The sequence below is a fragment of the Equus asinus genome, chromosome 27 (genome assembly GCF_041296235.1).
Source record: "Equus asinus isolate D_3611 breed Donkey chromosome 27, EquAss-T2T_v2, whole genome shotgun sequence".
Taxonomy (NCBI): Eukaryota; Metazoa; Chordata; class Mammalia; order Perissodactyla; family Equidae; genus Equus; species Equus asinus.
Window position 1 is genome coordinate 17,253,609 of NC_091816.1, and position 21,308 is coordinate 17,274,916.

The following is a 21,308-nucleotide window of genomic DNA, read 5'->3' on the forward strand; positions in this document are numbered from 1 at the left end:
TCTTTATTGCAGCAATTTATAAGTAATAAATTAGGAATAGTTATAATATTATTAGCTAAATATAGTTGCTATTTTATCCTAATTGATATTTATTGTTTTTGTAATTGGTCCCTGCAAAAAACTACTGTTCCTAAGTCGGTTACTTCCTTCTCCTCCCACTTTTCTTGTTTCTGAGTGTCTGATTTTAAAGTGGAAATTCTCCGATGTGTGGTAATTCACTTTATTAATTGGAACAATTTGTCCCAACATGACATCCTGTCAAAGGCAGTTGTGTTTATGCTTCAATTACTCAGTGTACATGCAGAAGAAAGTGCTCAATATCTCGGTAGAGTCCTTGAATTTTTCTGCAGAATCATTCACTTATTATGTAGATTATATCTCAGTTTTCTTTTTCTCAGAATTTTATTTTTTATTTATTTTATTTATTTTATTTTAAGAGAAAAATTAGAAAGCAAAAATCCATTTTATAACCTTGGTCTTAAATCCATTTTGTAACCCTTGTCTTTAGTGGAAAATGGTAAAAATAAAATTTGCCAATTCATTATACATTTGCCAAGTCTTCAAGAAACTTGCATGATATTTTTTGCATGGGGTTCATCACTACCTACTTTAAAACAAAAAGACAGGACTAGACGTATTCAGAAATGAAGGAGTAGGAGTAGGAACAAGACTTTTGTGAGGAAAATATCCCTTCTGGCAGTGTATCTGACAGGAATAAATCACTCTAGATTCTTCAGACATTGTTACAGACATGCCAGCACTTCATGTTTAAATGTCATGGTGAGATTAGACTCCAATAAGGCATTCCTCAGTTATTACTACCTGGGCAACAATTATTGCTAGCACTGCAGCTGGCTAAGTACAGAAATTTGAGTTATCGCTTCCTATTCAGGCTATTGGATCAGTAACAGTGCAGGCAAATGATTCTATTCAGCATGAGGCTTCTGGCCAGATGGAGGAGACAAAAAGGTGAAGGAGTCCTAACAATTGAGGGTGATGTAGGCTATTGTATACTAATACTTGATATTATAGAAGAAAATTGGTATTATGTGTGAAAGTATACAGGATTCTCAAGACTTAATTTGGACTAGTTGTAAACATAAGATATTGCTATCAAAGGAAAGAACACTATCCATTTAACATATTTGGCTCTGGTCCACGCTCTCCAGCAGCACTGTCAAACAAAAATATAGTATGAGCCACACATGTACTTTTAAATTTGCTAGTGGTCACATTAAAAAAATGAAAAGAAGCTGGTGAAATTAATTTTAATAGTAATATTTCATTTAATGCGATATGGAAAACATATTTCAATCGTCTCCATGTGTAATCAGTATTTTAAAAAATATTTATGAGATATTTTATATTCTTTTTTTTCAAAGTCCAGGGTAAATTTTACACTTTCAGCATGTCTCAACTCAGTTTAGCCACATATATTTCAAGTATTCGACATCCACACGTGACTTGTAGCTATTGCATTGGACAATACAGCTGTATAGTGCCTACTCAACACCTTTCTATTTGTTTCTGTGCTCCCAAGACTAAGGAACACATTGTCAGACTGCACTTCCTTAAAAAAACTTAAATATTATGAAAATTAATTAAGAGTGTGTGTTATAGTGCCTAATAAAAGACACCTCATGCTTTACTGATGAAGTTAGAAAGTTCAATGTTACAGTCACCTGTTTCAGTTGTCAGTTTTCTCCCTTTCATGTATAATTAGAAGGTAGAAACTTCTAGTTATAAAATAATTAAGTCATGGGGTTGTAATGTACAGTATGGTGACTATAGTTAATAATACTGTATTGTGTATTCAAAAGTTGCTAAGAAAGTAGAGCTTAAGGAGGCGAAAGATCTGTATATTAAAAACTACAAGACATTAATGAAAAAATGAAGACACAAATAAATGGAAAGATATTTCATGCTCATGGATTGGAAGAATTAATATTGTTAAAATGTCCATTCTACCTCAAGGAATCTACAGATTCCAAGAAATCCCTATCAAAATTCCAATGGCATTTTTCACAGAAATAGAACAAACAATTTTAAATTTGTGGGGAACTATAAAAGACCCGGAATAGCCAGAGCAATCATGAGAAAGAACAATAAATGTGGAGGCATCACGCTCCCTGATTTCAAAGTATATTACAAAGCCATAGCAGTTAAAAGGTCATGCTATTAGAATAAAAACAGGCACATAGATCAATGAAACAAAATAGAGAGCCCAGAAATAAACCCACACATAAATGATCAATTAATTTATAACAAAGGAGTCAAGAATGTACAATGGGGAAAAGAAGTCTCTTCAATAAATAGAACTGAAAAAATTAGACAGCCACGTGCAAAAGAATACAAGGGGACCACTATCTTACACCATACACAAAAATTGACTCAAAATGGATTAACGACTTGAATGTAAGACCTGAAACCATAAAATTCCTAGAAGAAAACATAGGTGGTAAGCTCCTTGACATAGATCTTGGTAATGATTTTTTTTAATCTGACACCAAAAGCAAAAGCAACAAAAGCAAAAATAAATACATTGAACTACATTGAACTAAAAATCTCTGCACAGCAAATAAAACCATCAAAAAATTAAAAGGTAACCTACTGACTAGAAGAAAATATTTGCAAATCATATATCTAATAAGGAATTAATATGCAAAATATATATAGTCAGGCACCACATAACAGCAAAAGACTAATACCAGATAGCCCGGATATATAGTAGTCTATACCATCCAGGTTTCTTTAAGTACACTCTGTGATGTTCTCACAATGACAAAATTGCCTAATGATGCATTTCTCAAAACATATTCCCATCATCAAGCGATGTACTATTATAAAGAAGTTATACAACTCAACATCAAGAAACCAAACAATCCAACTGAAAAATGGGCTTAAGATCTGAATAGACATTTTTCCAAAGAAGACATATAGATGGCCAACAGGTACATGAAAAGATGCTCTGTATCATTAACCATCAGGGAAATGCAAATCAAAACCACAATGAGATATCACCTCACACCTGTTAGAATGGCTATTATCAAAAAGATTAGAAATAACAAGTGTTAGTGAGGATGTCGAGAGAAGGGAACCATTGTGCACTGTTGGTGAGAATGTACATTGGTGCAGCCACTATGGAAAAGGACGCTCCTCAAAAAATTAAAAATAGAATTATCATATGATCCAGCAAGTCCACTTATGGGTATTTATCTGGTGAAAACAAAAACACTAAATTGAAAAGATATATGCACCTACATGTTAATTGCAGCATTATTTACAACAGCCAAGATATGGAAACAACGTAAGTTTCCATCAATGAATAAATGGATAAAAAAATTGAGATATATTTACAATGGAATATTATTCAGCCATAAAAAGAATGAAATCTTGTCATTTGTAATAATGTGGCTCTATCTTGAGAGCATTATGCAAAGTTAAATAAGTCAGAGAGAGAAAGATAAATACTGTAAGATCTCTCTTATATGTGGAATCTAAATATATATATATACATATATATTTTTATATATAACCAAACTCATAGATACAGAGAACAGATTGGTAGTTGCCAGAAGTGGGGAGTGCGGGTGAGAAAAACGTGTGAAGTTTTTTTTAGTTTAAATAAATTAAAATAACTGAATGAGTTGGGGAATAAAATCGATTAAAGTTTGATGCCATAGAGGAAGCTATAAGTGACTCAGAGGGGTGATGGAATTTTGATGATGTAATAATTCTAAGAGGTGGAAATCTTATCGGCCACAATGTTGCCCATCCAGACAGTTCAGCTTCCGGGGTGGACATTGGGTAACACTCAAGGGCCTGCTGGAACCAGGACTCTGGAAGCCGTGGCCCCTTCCAGGACACCTCTGTGTGGAGGTGCAAATGCATAAATGAGGGAAGCAGTTACATTGCCTAGAATTTGAGTAATGGAAAAAGAAAAAGATGTCGCATTACTTGTCAATTCTTGTAAATAGAGGAAACAGGATTTAGCAGGCAATCTGACCTTGTCATGGCCATTCCCAGTCTCTTCCCTACACTGCCTTACAACTTAAGCCTCCTGTCCTCAATTTAGGACCCATTGTTATTTAAGTTAAAAATATATACCTACCCAAATAAAATAAATATTTATAAAAGCAGTTTAAGACTATATGATGTTTAAAATTTCCAAGAAGGTAAGAAATGTTCAGCTGGCTAATATATTGTGAAACTGGATAGATTCCTACAGACCGCAGTAGAGATTCATCCAATAAATACTAGAAAACCCTCAAAGTTTTCATTTTTAAGGGGGAAATAATTAAATAATTGTATTTTTATAAATAGACACTGGGGAAAAACTGCTGCCAACTTTAATAACTTTATGAACCCTCATTAAGAAATGATAATCTAGTATCGGAAAAATTGCACGTATTCCTTCTTTATAAACCAGGTTGCTTTTCACTTGTGCTTCTTTCTTCAAGCTATTTCCTCTCTCTTGAAGGTCTTTCTACTTCACTCCTTCTTTGCCATATTAACTTCATCAGCCTGTTGAAAGAATTTGTTAGGGTACCATTTCCTTCCCATAGCCTTACCCAAACCTCCAGGCTGAGCCTCAATGTCATGTTGCCTCATTTACCACATTTTACTAAAAATACCTGTTTCATTAACTTACTGCATTTCTCCTTACCACATTTTACTGAAATTTCCTCTTTCCTTAGCTGCTCTAGATACAGTTCCTTTAATGTAGGATCGACTGGCGAGTGAGTCGTCTAGTCGCCAACTAGGGCTGTTGGGCCACACATGGCCCAATGCTTACTTTTGTAAACAGAGTTGTATTGTAACACAGTCCCGTATATATAAACAGTCTACGGTCGCTTTCATGATGTAATGGAAGAGTTTCGTTGTCACAACAGACACTGTATGACCTACAAAGTCTAAAATATTTACTCTCTTGAAATTTATGGGAAACATTTGCTGAACTCTGCTCTAATGTAATGACTGGATTTAGTCATCCTTATATCTTTCAACTATATGACATTATATTAATACAGATGTTAATATATACACGTACACATATATAAAAACATGTATAAACAAATATACATACACATAGATGCACACTTATACCTGGCATATTTTTTAACTTGAATTATTTAATATCAATAGACAAGTAAATTTGAGTTAAATAGCAAATATAATCTTTGGATAAAAAGTAATGGTTGCTAATGTCAATGGTAAAAGAATGCATAAATTGAGAAAACTTCCATTTATCCATACAATTTATTTTTTATTAAAGAATATATCTACTGTAATACTTATTTCATTGTTTCTTCCTTCTACTGTCTTTCGTCCTTTCTCAACTTCTTGAGTTAGAGCCTAAGTAATTGTTTTCAGGGTTTTTTTCTAATAGAGTATTTAAGAGTAAAAATTTCCCTATAAATATCCTTGCATGCTATTTTAAAAAATTTTTTAAGTTGGGTTTCAGTAGCAAAAATTAAATTAAAAATATGCCGTGGTACAAACACCAATATTTGTCAAAATTTGCTTTTTGACTCTAAAACGTGCAAATTTTGCAAGTAGTTCATTAGACCTTAAAAAGAATCAGCATCATTCCTTGCTCGTTCTCTCTGTCTCTTTCATTCTCTCTGTTTCAGAGTTTTACATATATTTATTAGAACAATGTTATTAATTTTACTATATAAATCATCTGTAACCGTGCTATTTTTTAATAATTGTGAATAACTTGTGATAGTCAATATAATTCTAGTGTGCTATTTGTTCATAAATGAGGACTATAAATTTCTATTCAAGAGCAGGCAAAACTAAGTTTTTTTTTTCATATATCAGTGATTTCAGGCTGCAAAGGAATACTTCTGATTCAAATGTCATTATATTCCCAGTTGGTCTCATTACAAGTCAGGTTATAACACTTGAAATCAATGTATATTTGGTTACAAAATCTCAGAAAGCATGCAAGATTTTCAATATGCAGTTAAACTACAGATTTTTTTTCTAACTGTAAAAGAGCCTCTAAAAACTGGTATTAGGAGGAAGAAAATGAAGAAATTATCAGGGCCTTTTGGACCAAATAGAAACCTAAATAAATGTTTACATTATTTTAAGTTAGAAGGTGGAATAATAGAAAAAAACTCTTGAGTGAGAAGAGCTATGTAAAAGTCTTATTTGACTCCCAAGTAATTATGTTACTTTGGGAATATCATTTTACCTCTGATAGCCTCACTTTCCTTGCTCATCACATAAGAGAGTTATTTCTTTCATAGCCAGAAGGCCTCTCTTCCAATTAGAAAAATATATGTGTTTATGATTTGGGGTATGAATAATTATAGCTAATTGAAAGATTAGAAAGTAGAGTACATAGCTCAAAAAAGATATTCAAATTATATGACAGCAAAATATCTCTGGTGTTCCATTTGTAGATATTTGAGAATAAGTGGCACACTGTGATATATTATGTAGAAATATATTGCTTCATCACCAAATAAACTAGAAAGGAACTATAACGAGACCTATGCATGCAGGCAATCAAAGCAAGCTGGCCTCTGTGTTCTCTGGGGCTATCATGACTCCACTATCAGCCTTCCCTCGCTGTCTCTGGGATGCTCACATTTCTGGGACACAGTGCTCCAGGGTGCAAGAAATTTTGGCATCAGACAGATGTGGGCTTGAACTTGAGGTCTACTTCTTATTAGCTACATGTTTTGGGGCAAGATATTTAACTTCACTAAGTCTCTCCTGAATAAACTGCTTCATACATATATAATGAAAAATCTTAATCCCCGTTTAAAGATAACTCTTAAAATAGTAGCTAATTGTACTACCTTTTATTGAATTTTATAGATTATTAATAATTGGTAGTTATAATCTAGCAGTAGAAACACCTTAATAACAAAAAAGAAAAATAGAATATAAACAATAATAATCTCGACTGTGTTGAAATAGCAATGTCTTCTTATGACACAATTGAGGTGAATAATGATTTCCCTTTTTAAAATATCATGACATTAATTCTTTTTTCTCGAAGGAGAAATCACTTCGCAACTACTTTCATCTTTATTTTCATGTGGTATTTGAAAACATAGATGGACTTACCATTAAAAGAGCTACTATGTGGTTGACCACAAACTTAACATATATTACTGATAAATGCTCTCAGATGTCCTATGAAATGGATCTAGCCTAAAACATTGAATAATGTTATTCAAGGGCACCTTTGAATTAACACAAAATTCCATAAATGTGCAGATAGTCTCTGACAGGGCAAGATGAGGAAGTTGATTGGTGATAAATGTGGGCATGAACAATTGCATTCCATCACTTTATCTAGGTATTGAGTAGCATTGTTTTTAACAGAGCATTAATACTTTCCTTCTATATAGCTTTACAATTTAATATAGGAAATGCTAAGACATGCTTTATAGGATTCAAGTGAATACAATAATTTTATTTAAAAAATGATAAGAGACAGAAGGAGACACAAAGGGATGTCTGAGATTCTGGTACAGTTCTCTTTCTTTTCTGCGCCTGGAGTATGTGGGTGTGTTGACTTTGGGGAAATGCATGAGCTGTATGATTATGATTTCTGTGCTTTCCTGTGCATATTATGCTTCCATAAAATATTACAAAGAACATTACAGAGATATAAATCATTCATTAATCCAATCCTTGAAGTGCTAAGTTTTTCTAACAAACGTGTTACCTAAAAAGTAGTTCCTTTTCAACTCTCAAATCTCAAAAGGGAAAGGAAAATAATCTTTTGTATAGACATAATTCAAATTCGGTGAATTTTAACACTTTTTCTATATTGTTTTCCTTAAATAGTTTGACTCTCCAGCTTATTGTCATTGTATTCCTATATTGGAATGCTTCATCTTTCTCAGTTGCTCCTTTTTCATACCTGGAACTGAGGCAGAACTTAACACATGAATTATTCTTAAGCAAATATAGCCTATTTATGAAAAGAAAACACATTTTTTTCCATTAGAGAAAATTACATAATGTTAAGGTATTCAAATTTGGGAAAGCAAATTAATAAATCAAAGTAAAATGAACTCACATCAATGATCATCAAATAAGAGTGAAGTAGCACGGGTTCAAGAGGAGATCAGAAATTTAAATGCCTACAGAGAGTCACTTATGAGTGACATAGCTGCAGGAAGGGTGAAATCCAGCAGCGGAGGCTGCAGTCAACTGGAGAGGGAAAAATGCCATCTAAAGCCACTGAAATTTACATTTTATTAAAACCTTGAAAAGGTCAGACCACACAAATCTATCCCTGCATCTCTCCTGTGGTTACCCATTTGTAATGGTTTTAAGTGAATGGTTTAAGTTAAGTTTAAGTGAATGCTTCTGACCAGCTGGCACAGGTTCAAGAAACGTGAGATTGAAATTTCTAAGCCCTTCTGTGAATTGACATCCTTGCCAAGTCTGATCTTAACATTTTAGTACATGATTTGCAAGGGAAACTACCCTCCACATCTTAAATTTCAGTTGATTCTCAGTTAATGAGTAAATTATAGAGGGTGAACATGCTTGTAGATGGAGGAGAAGGAAGGAGTTCACTCAGACAGCTGCATTCCATTCATCTAGAACACAAAGAAGTACCAAAACGGGCTGAAGAAGTGGAATGACCTCCAAAGAGGAAAGGGAAGTAGGAGCCTGGAAGTCTAGGAAGAAAGGAGATAATGGAACCTGGGATTATTCGGGGAAAACTGCACTAAATTAAACCAACTGAAATGAGTGGATTCTCCACTTCAAGAACGCCTAAAAAAATTAAAGGTCAATATTTTGGGGAAAAAAAAGTCACCTAAAAGTATTGTGAAGGCTACTTTGAAAATGGACATAGCCTTATTCAACAATTTTTAAAATAGTAGAGTTATGTCCTATTTGGAAATGAGGCAAATGAAAGGAAGTTTATTATCTGCAGTAGGGCTGAAACTATAAATAAGTTGAGAAAGGCTTCAGATTTTTCATGACTCATGATTCTTAATACATTAATGTAAATAATTACTGGTATTTTCCAGAATAACTATGTCCTTCCTTAAAGAAATTCTTGATGTAAATAAATAAATAATCGTTACCTGGGATAGATTCCATGGATTGAAGTCGTGCTGAAATCTTTATAATTTTTGAGTTATTTTATTTATGTCATTAATGGCTATTTCACTTCTTCCTTTGTAAAAATTATCTTGGTTGCTCATATGGTGTCAGTCAATAACACAATACTAACAATCAACTCCTGAGCACAGCAAAGGTTTATTTTTCATTCATGCTACATGTTCATTACAGATTAAACCAGGTCCCTCCTACAAATAGTTTCTCAGGAATTCAGGCTGTCAGGAATTCCCCACCTAGAAAGATTCTGTTCCTCACAGCAAGAGGAGGAGAGAAACTGGAGACTACTTTATGAGCCTTTCATGGTCTCAGTCTAGAAATGAAGTACATAATTTATCTTCAAATTTCATTGGCCCAACTTTGTCACATGGCCCCAAGTAACTGTGAAGGAGCCAGGAAACACAAGGTAGCAAATATAATATTTTCAGATCATACCTTCCTTGATAAAGTGGAAAAAGCACAGAGCTAGGTGGTCAAGACACCTGGGTTCTGATTTTCTCTCTACCAGTCTCAACACACAGGAGCTGAGGCCAATCATTTTGTCTCCCAGGGCCCGCAATTGGATTACCTGCAAAAAAGGGCCTCTCCCTCTCTCTGCTTTTTAGCAACATCTTCAGAGGATCTACAATAATAAAACAGACAAAAATAAATTCTCCTCCGTAACCATCTCCCCAGTTGCCCTCTGAGACATCTGTGGCATCTCTGCAGATGAATCTGAAACAACTCTCTGCTAAAATAGATATAAAGTTAAAAGGCTCAAAATTTTACTTTTGCCTCCTAACTAGTTGTTTTGCCATATCTAATCAAATAAATAAGTCTGTAAAGAGAATTGCCCAAAAATGGGCTTTTCTTAGAGCATCTCAACATTTTTCCTTGAATGGGTTACAGGTGTGGGAAGATGTTCGTCCCCTCAGTGTTGAGCAGTTACACAGCTTGTGGCAGCTGAAACCTGTCATTTCCTGACTAAGCTGACCCCTCCTTTTACACTGGGGTTCCAAATAAATACTGTTATTTCTTTATGGTTAATGTATTAAGAAGTTGGAAAATATTAATCCAATTTATGACTTGTGCATTTCATTACTTACTTTCCAGTTACATAAATCTAATGAAATATGGCTCGAAGCTACTGCTTTCTCCCAATTCACTAGCAACTAGATTGTATTTGGAATTCAAGGTGTCTGCAGATTATTGCATTTCTCTCTGCTTTTTACGGCAGCTCTCCAAGCTTGACATACTGCTTACCTGCTTTTCCAGACCATTAATGAGAGTGTTAAGTAAGACTGGGCCCAGTACCAACCCTTGAGGCGTCCCGCTAGACACCTGCTCTAATGTGATATCCCACCATTTATCATTACTTATGTTGCTATTCTTCTGCCAATCTGCGCTTGGCCTCACAACAGAATCTCCATCATTCTTGGTAAAGCTGACTGTGTGAAAGTATTTACATTGCCGAGGCTGAAAGCTACGGAATCACAGTCCAATGGGGGATTTCTTCATGCTTCCATGGCTGGGATATGTTTTTGGTAGAAATATTAATCACAAAGTCCTAAAAATAATAATTTGTATAAATAAGAATTGTGGAATAAAAACTGTGAACAGATCCGATGTGTAAATGAATAGTTAAAATCAAATTTCCAATGATTTGTTACACATTAACACAAAGCAAATTGCCCAGCACTTGGACCCAAAGCAAAGCAACTGAAAGCACCTCTCCATCCGTTGGTAAATCTATTCTTCCCCTTAGGCCCTCTGTCTTGATGCATGCCCTCAAGTACCATTCACTCATCACCCCATCCTTTCCACTGCCTCCCCAATACTTCATCTGCAACCCCAGCATCAACTGACACTAATAAACAGGCTCAACTTCAGAAGCTTGGAAGCTTCTATTGCACTATTTGCTGGTATATCCTAAAAACAAAAATTCAATTTGTAGGTACATAAATCTATTTGAGCCAATTATTAACTCTATAAGCTTCAGCAAGTTACTTATCTTCTGAAATTCAGTATCCTCATCTTTAAAATAAAGGGAATAAGGCCTATGTCACAAGGTTATTGTGAGATCATTTTAAGATAGGAACCATTATTAAGTTCTCAGTATTCTGAAAAATTTAGGTATTACTCTACATTTTACTTCTGTTTCCCGTACAATTCCCAGGGTCTCTTTCTTTCCAGTCTCTCCTCTCTCCCTCACTACATTCAAACCAGGCTAAAAGTTTTCTTTTTTAATAATAAATGAAAGTATGTCATTTTCTGCTCAAAAACATTTACTACTTTCATGGAAAATAATATCCACAGTACAGAATGGCATCTTGAACGTATCCACTTGTACAGCCTGAGATTAGAATTTTCTTTCCCACTTCCTAAGACTATATCAACCCTTGCAGATTTGCTCAAAGAATTGATACTTCCTCTCCTGCTTGGCAATAATCATTCTTTTCCTAATTTTCAAAGCTCTAAATTAAACATGATTAGTGCCTAAAATTTGCCAGACACTGTTTTAGGCACTGAAGATACAGCAGGAAATAAAACAAGTCATCTCTGTAATCGTGGAGTTTACTCTCCACTGGGGACAGAAAAAATAAACAGTAAATATGTGCTATGGCACCAGTTAGAGTCTGTGCTATTAAGATACAGTGGGTGATCAGGAAAGCCACTGTGAATAGGTGATGTTTGAACAAAGAAAGGAATGAAGTGAAGAAATGAGCCATGACGACGTCTGAGAAAAGTGTTCCAGGCAAAAGGAATGTCAGATAAAACACCCAGCAAGAGAACATTCTTAGTGTTTTCAAGGAATAGCAGGTAGGTCAATGAGGCATGGAGAAGTCCACTCAAGATTCCAAGAGATGTGTTCCCCCTTCCAGAGTGTAGAGCTGTTTCTGGAAATTGGCTGCCCATTCGTGAACTACATTTCCTGTCCCCCTTTACAGCTACGTGTGTCCATGTGGCTAACTCTTGAAAATAAGATACAAGCAAAACCGATAAGTGATGCATCCTGCAGAAAGTGGTGAAGAAACAGGAGTGCCTTCTCTACTCTCTCAACTCTGATTTGAATGTAGAAGACTCTGCATTCCTGTTTGAACCTATTTTTTATTTGCTGTATATTATGATGCTTTAATATCTCAAAAATCTTTGTGGATGAGGAGAGACTGCCCCATCTGGGGCCAATCCTTAGAGGTAGCAAAGGGCTCAGCAGAAAGCATGCCTTTGATACGCAAACTAACCAATCCAGAACCATCTCTCTTCCATCTTGCCTGTGCACACCTGGAAGCAATATTCCTCTGCCCAAATCACCCCTTGGCCAGGTACCAGGCATCTAGGGACCACCCCTATAGTTTAAAGCTCTCTGAAATTATTCAAACTAGCCAGTACTAAACTGTTTGCCCTACTCTGCCTTGCCTTTCCTGCGGGGACCCCAATAAAGCTTCTAGCCTAAACTTTCCCCTTGCTCCTGCCTTCCACCACCTGATCAAATCCTGGCACTTCCCCTGTGACACTGAATGGCATGCAGTGACCACACTTCTAGGAGCTGCGAATATAATAAACTTTGTTTGCTTGTGTCTCCCCTGTGTATGTACTTGTGGCCACACCTGACTGACCATCCCAAAAAAGAACACAGAACAGCTCCTGAAGACTGATGTTAGAGCATTATACCAATTAATCAAGTCAACACTGCTGAAGCAGAGTGAACCAAGGGATGGAGGCAGGAGAAGACTCCAAAAGGCGGCCAGGAAGCTGGCCGACCAAGTAGGGATACAAGGGCAAGATGAGGCTTTAGGTGATGTTCTTCGTAAGGAAGAAGAACCCTGGGAGGCTTAAGAAAAAGAGTGAAATAATCCGATTTAGTTTTAAAAGACTATAACCTTGGAGAGAATTGACTGCCAAGGGGAGCAGCAGAGACTGAATTCAGGAAGATCCGAGAGACTTACACAGCAATTACCTGACAAGTGGTGGTAGCTCGGATTAGTATGGTAATGATGAAAGAGTGGAGAAGTGATTTTCTACTGATATTTTGAAAGTAGAGATAAAAAATATTTGATGAAGGATTGTGAAAGACAGAGAAATATCAGTGATGACTCCAAGTTTTGTGCGTGAGTAATTGGGTCAACAGAGGCACCATTTACTATGATGGTGAATATTGATAGAGGACCCATTTGTGGGGCCAAGTATAAGCAGATCTGTTGAGAAATACTAGTTTTGAGATGTCTATTAGACGTCCAAGTATAGACATCAAGTAGGCAATTGTATTTATATGTCTAAAGTTCAGAAGAGATGTTAAATAGAGATATAAATTTGAGTCATCAGAGTATCTGTGTATTTACAATCACCGAATGTATGTTTGTTTTATAACATATTTCTCTCATTCATCTGCATTATACAGTGCAGTAAACACTTTTCTTATGCCATGACCCCATGTTACAATGAATGCCTTGTCCTGAAGACAACCCCACTCTAGATATACTCTGGACATCCATCTTAAGAATTGACTTTTTTCTCTTTTTTTTGGCAAGGAAGATTTGTTGTGAACTAAAATCTGTTGCCTTTCTTTGTCTTTCTGCTTGAGGAAGATTAGCCCCTGAGCTAGGATCTGTGCCAATCTCTCTATATTTTGTATATGGGATGCTGGCACAGCATGGCCTGATGAACGGTCTCTAGGTCTGCACCTGAGATCCTAACCCATGAATCCCTGACCACCAAAGCGATGTGTGAACTTAACCACTATGCCACTGAGTTGGCCCCAAGACGTAACTTTTTAACTCTTCCTTTTATATTTTGAGTTATTCTAATAACATTTCAGGAGTTACTCTTTGGCTTAAGCCATCTCAATTTGGTATTCATTCCTTGTAAACCAAAAAACTATCAATAGTATTTAGTTATTCATATATCTATTAATTCCTTTATTCCATCTTATTCACTTACATTCAGCCCCTTGGCAAGGGTTGAAAAGGATGAATGAGTGTGAGGCATCAGTGGCTAGATAGGTCAAGAGAAAGGGATTCTTAGAGTGCATTTTCTATTGATCATTTATAGCTTCAATATTAGCAGTTACCTATGGGCCATAAAGGCTTAGCTACAGCCAAATTCCTAGAATTCATTATTGACTTTAAAGAATGCCTTAAATTTTGGTGGCACAATATACCCATTGAAGTGAATAGCAAGTTACTAGCAATGCTTTATTTTACCAATTCAGCCTCTTCTCATTTCATTCTCTAATGCTGGAGTGAGCTACCAATCTTAACCATCTCTCCTCAAAGCTGATAGTGTGGAAAAGGAACAGCCATTGTTAACCAGTTAACTTCAAGAAACTAATCCATCTCTGTCATAACTTCGTATAAAATATGAAATTAAGAAACACTGATGCATTCAAACAAGTTGATTATATAATACAACAAACTAGAATATTTCTTACTACGTAAACACAGAAAAGTGAACATGGTTCCTACTATTTTACAATGGCTCTTGTAATCATACCAATAGTAACCCTGTGTCACGAAGGATTCATAAATGTTACATATTATCAGTCTCCACTGGAGAACCCCCTTCAGACAAATTAGTGATATTCTCATCCATTTATCACAATTTCACGTTACCTCACCCCCATTTAATAATCATAACATGCCTTCAAAAATGGTGTATATACTATTCCCTATTCCTCTATTTCTCACAGTGTTGCTTGACCACCTCACAAAAAAGGTTTCTCAGTCAAGTTTTCAAATTAACCGTTTTCCACCTTTTCTGACTTTTCCTTATTATCCTTATCTGCCATCTTGTCCTTGATAGCTGCCGGGCCTATCTGCTTTCTCTTCAAACCAATCATATAGCAAACTCAAACCTTATAATAGTTTTGAAAACCTCTTTTCAATCTATAGAGAGTGTCATGAATACTCCCAATACCCATCTGTCTTCTTCCTATCTGAGGGCTCAAGGCTGCATAACAAAGGGAGCCCTGATTGCTTGAGTGAGGAATAGGATAAAGCCCCAGTTAGTGCTAAAGAGAAGCAGCTTCTTCCTCCATTCTGTGCGCTCTCTAACTGAATCACTGCCAAGCGTTCTTCCAGAGGCAAGTGAGAGCTCCCAAAGCTAAGGGCACGGTATGATTCCTTGGATTTTTCATATTGAAAGATTCATGTGCTTTGCACCACAGCAGTAATGCAGAGGAACCAAACAACATGCTTAGACTTACGTTGCTGGCATTTCCTAAAGATCTGAATTAATGAAACTCATCATACAGTCAGGAGAGCCTTAAGTAAAGTAGATGTTCAATAAAAGATTGTTGATATGATTTGAATATAATCATCTGCCTGAAAGTGAAGGAAAGACTATTTATCTCAAAAAATTTTAAACACAAGAGAACTGAGTATTGATCAGAATGATCAGGAAAGTCTTCTTGCCAACTATTGCTTTTTAAGGGATGGGTAGTAGATAGAGCAATATTAAAATTCAAAAAGGAAATATTTATTCATATGAGACATTGAAGACCATATCTGAATTTGAATTAATCATGTTTCAGTGGTAATGAGAAAACAATTTTAAGAAAAATAATACACCAGTGTTGTTACAACCAGTAAAAACCATGATACACAGGACTTTATCAAATTCTAGAAAATATTATTTCTGACGTTGCCCATTATAATTCTTTATCCAGGTAATTGGGGCTAATGGACAAGATAATCAGAATCAATGTTAAAGTAACTCAATCTTATTTCTCTAACATGAGCTTGTCTCCTGCTCTGGGAACTGTCTTCAGGCCACTTAGAAGTAGAGCATGACACATAAATTGAAGAAATTTAAATCATATTGTCTTGTCAGGAACTATCTTTTATAAGCCATTTAAATTTCATGGAACTTAGTTTTATCTATAAAAGGAAGGGAGTTGATTAGAAAACACGTTAAATTTATTTTTATCTTAGTCTTATGAGACTGGAAAAATATAAAATTTGTTGATGTATTGCTTTTGTGCATTTACTTTTGGTATTAAGATATCAATTCCTGTAATTATTCTATTTTGGGCATCTACTATATTTTAATTATTATATCAAGAATGTCACCTTTATCTCCCCATAATTCCTATGAAGTTAGTCTTCCTCCTTCCATCTAATAGATGAAGAAATTTTATCAGAGATTATAAATATTTTGCATGAGGTCCTATAGCAGGAAAATGGAGAACTGAATCCATTCTAAAACAATAAGAATGGAGTGTGAGAAGAACAAAAAGAAAACCAGGTTACCAAATTGGACTCCTTCAGTTTAAATATTGCATACCAAAAATACCAAACCCAAAAGGGATTAAACATACCAAATGCTGTGTTACATCTCAATCATCAAATACATACTAAATAGTCATGCAAATAGATTCTTCTCTTCTGTTGCATTTATAAGCAGAAGCTCAAAAGAATCTTCCATGCTAACCCAATGAAAAAGACACACAATTTTATAAGTCTACTATCTAGAATTTTATTAATTGGATTTTACCTTGCATTCAGGGAAATGCTGTAATGGGAGACTTCATATTCATGGCATTTGAAAAATCAAAATTCTATTCTTTCTAAGAATCTCCACATAATTGCATGGTTGCTGGGTAGGAAGTTTCAGCCACTGGAGCAGGAAATTTAACAGCTTGGGAGAATTTTAAATAGTAAGGTTCCAGAAAAAAGAATAAAAGTTTTACGTCAGGTAATAAGTCATTTCTTTTAGCTTTAAACTAAGAAATTCTTGGAGTTTTAATTTGAAAATGGCTGAGAATTGTGTTGTGGGTGCTATAAAAAGAGACAAGCTCATGTAAAATGGAATTACTGGCAGAAAACACAAATACTCAATTTAAAACTGTCATAAAATCATAGACTATTAATGGATTTCAGAAATCATTTTATCCAAAGTTCTCATCTTACAAGTGAGAAAATTGAGACCTGGAAAAATACTGGGAAAATGTCTCCCTATTCATGTCAAAATGTTAATGGTAAGGGGGAGACCAGAACTGAACTCCTGACACACAGCCAAGGGCTCTTTGCATTGTTCTGATTTCTGTATTAGCACCCACATTCCAGACTAGTCCTTCATTCCAGAGATGGGAAAAAAGGCCATTTCCTAAGGATAAAAGGGTCAATTCATCTGGAGAAATGACAACTCTAAATATATATATGCACCTAATCACAGAGCTTCAAAATACTTGAAGTAAAATTGATGATGCTGCAAGAACAAATAGACAAATCCACAACTATAGTCCAAGGTTTTAATACTGCTCTCTCAATGAATGAATAGGAAGAGAGAAAGTCCGTCAGTAGGTAGCAGACTAGAACAATACTATCGACCCGCTTGCTTATTTTACGTTTTTGGAATGCTTTACCCACTAAATGCCTATGTTAGAAAAGAAGAAAGGTTGAAAATCAATTATCTCAGCTTTCACCTCAAGATACAAGAAAACCAAGAGCTAATTAAGCCCAAAGTACATAGAAATAGAGATATAACAAAGATCAGAGTGAAAGCCAATGATAGAAAATAATCAATATATTTTTTTTTTTTTTAAAAAAAAGCTGGATCTCTGAGGAGATGAATTCATTAATATACCCCAGCCAGACTGATCAGGAGCAAGAAGAATGAAGACATAAATTATCAATATTAGGAATGAGACAGATCACATGAGTACAGATTCTACAGATACTAAAAGGAAGATAAAGAATATTAGGAATAACTTTATACCAATAAATCTGACAACCTAGAAGAAATGGGAAAGTTTCTTTAAAAACACAAACTGTTAAAAATCACTCCAGAAGAAATATAGAAACTGAATAACCCTATATTGACTTCAAAATTGAATTTGTAGCTAAAAATCCTTCCACAGGGAAAAAAAAAATGTGCCCATATGGGTTCACTGGTGAATTCCACCAAACATTTAAAGGAGCAAAAAAAATTATATAGAAACTCTTCTAGAAAACAGAAGAGGACGTACTACTTCCTAATTCATTCTGTAAGGCTAAATGACTCTAATTCCCAACCTTGGTAAAGGCATTCCAATGAAAGAAGACTGCTGGCCAATACAAAAACTCAGTACTTTTAGCAATTCAAATCTGTCTAACGATACATAAAAAGGATAATGCAATATAACCAAGTTGGGTTCATCACAAGAATTCAAGGTTGATATAAAATTCTAAAGTGAATCTATATAATCCAGCATATTAACAAAGTAAAAAAAGGAAAATCATGTGATCACCTTAGTAGATACAGAAAAGTATTTAATAAAACCCAGTATCCATTCCTGATAAAAATTCTCAGCTACTAGGAATATAAAGGAAATTCCTCAACTTGACAAAGGGCATTAAAAAAAAACAAAAACTAGAGCAAATGTCATACTTAATGATTAAAAAACTGACTGTTCTCTCTCTAAAATCAGAATAAGTCAAAGATATCTACTCTCACCCTTTCTTTTGTTTAAATTGAGATATAATGGACATAAAAATAATAGTTTCAGGTATACAACACAATGATTTGATATGTGTATATATTGCAAAATGATCACCCCAAGATGTTGAGGTAACATCCATCACCACACATAGTTACAAATTATTTCTCTTGTGACGAGAACTTTTAAGATCTATTCTCTTAGTAACTTTCAAATATACAATACAGCATTACTAGTTATAGTTACCATGCTCTACATTACACACTCATGACATTTATCTTATAATTGGAAATTTGTACATTTTGACCAACCGCAGCTGTTTCACCCACCTCCCACCCTCCACCTCTGACAACCACCAATCTTTTCTCTGTAAGTTCGGTTTTTTTGCCTATATCATTTCTAAAAATCAACTTTGTACTTGAAGTGCTAGGCAGTGATTTCAGGCTACACAAACAGAAGGCATCTAGATTGGAAAACAAGTAAAAAAGTCTTTGTTAACAGACAACGTGATCATCCATCTAGAATGTTAGATGATATCTATAAAGGGGTTACTAGAACTAATAAGTGAGTTTAGCAAAACTGTAGGATAAGGGGCGGGCACCAGGGCCAAGTGGTTAAGTCCGAGTGCACTCCGCTTCCTCGACCCAGGGTTTCCTGGGTTTGGATCCTGGACGTGGACATGGCACTGCTCATCAGGCCATGCTGAGGCGGCGTCCCACATAGCAGAGCCAGACGGACCTACAACTAGAATATACAACTATGTACTAGGGGGCGTTGGGGAGAAAAAGAAGAAGAAAAAAAAAAGATTAGCAACAGATGTTAGCTCAGGTGCCAATCTTTAAAAAAAATAATTGTAGGATGAAACATCAATATAAAATGATACGTTTCTATAAACTAGCGACAAACACTTGGAAAACAAATTTTTAAAAATTCCATGTACAATAGCCAAAACTTATAAAATTCTTTGGGATAAATATGATGGAAAATCTTAAAGACATTTTAAACTATAAAACACTTCTCAAAGAAATGAAAGAGGACAGAAATAAACGGAGGCATACCCTGTGTTCATGGGAGGAGAACCTCAATATATTGTTAAGATATCAATCTCCCCAAATGGGTCTATAGTTTCAATACAATGTCAATTAACATCTCATCAGGCTTTCCTGTAGAAATTGACAAAACTGTTGAAAATCCCTATTTAAATACAAAAGGCCTAAAATAATCATAACGACATTGAAAAAGAGCAACCAAATTAGAGAATTAACACTATCTGATCAAAGCATACTATAAAGTTATGATAACCAAGATAGTGTTGTGTTGGAGAAAAGATAGACATATTGATGAACAGAACATAAAAGAGAGACTAGAAACAGACCCACACATATATGGACATCCCTTACAAAGATGCAAACCCATTTCTATGGAAGAAGGATAATCTTTTCATCAAATGGTGTTGGAACAGTTGGGTAGCCATATGCAGGAAAATGAGCTTTGAATCTCTCTCTCCCACTATTTACAAAATTATCATGCCTTTCAGACCTGAATCTAAATCCTAAAACTATAAACATTCTAAAAGAAAGCATAGGCTGAAACTTTGTCACTTTGGATTAGGCAAAGATTTCTTAGGTACAATTCCAAAAGTATGATCCTTAGAAGAATAGATGGTGAAATGGACGTCAGCAAAATTACAAAACTTCTCTTTGAAGGATATTGCAGAAGAAAATGCAGACAAGCCACAGAGTGGGAGAAAATTATTATATCACATAAAGGATTTATATCAATATTTAAAGGACTCTTAAAACATCAAAATAGGAAAACCAGCAATTTAATTAAAAATTTGTAAAACATTTGAACAGATACTTCAACAAGGAAGGCATATGGATGGCAAACAAGCACAAAGAAAGATGCTTAACATCATTGGATATTAAAGAACTGCAATTTAAAACCACAATTAGATACCACTACACACAAACCAGAATATCCGTGTTAAAAAAACTGATCATGGGGCCGGCCTGGTGGCACAGCAGTTAAGTTTGCACGTTCTGCTTTGGCAGCCCAGGGTTCGCTGGTTCGGATCCTGGGTGTGGACATGGCACTGCTGGCAAGCCATGCTGCGGTAGGCATCCCACATATAAAGTAGAGGAAGATGGGCATGGATGTTAGCTCAGGGCCAGTCTTCCTTAGCCAAAAGAGGAGGATTGGCAGCAGATGTTAGCTCAGGGCTAATCTGCCTTAAAAAAAAAAAAAAAAGACTGATCATGACCATCAGTGGTGAATACGTACAGGAACTGGACCTCTCCCACACTCCTGAATATAAAAAGCTAAATCTACTTTGAAACAAGTTTGTCAGGCTCTTAAAAAGTTAAATATACACCTACCATGTGATCCAGCCATTCCACTCCTAGGTGCTTATCAAAGAGAAAATAAAAGTACATGTCAATAAAAATACCTTCACACTAATTTTCTTAGCACCTTTATTTGTAATAGCCAAAACCTGGAAACAACAGGTGAATGGATACACAAGCTGTTGTGTATCTACACAATGGAATACTACTCATCAATAACCAGAAATTAGTGAAATGCATTACAACGCAGGTTAATTTCAAAATAATTATGCTATGTGAAAGAAGCCAGACAATAAGTAGTACATACTGTATCATTCCTATTCTATAAAACTCTAGAAAATACAAACTACTCTACCATGATAGGAAACAGATCAGTGATTGCCTAAGATATAGGTGGGAAAGGGGCAAGGCACAAGGAGTCTTTGGGGGTGACAGACAGGGTCACTATTCTGAAAGTG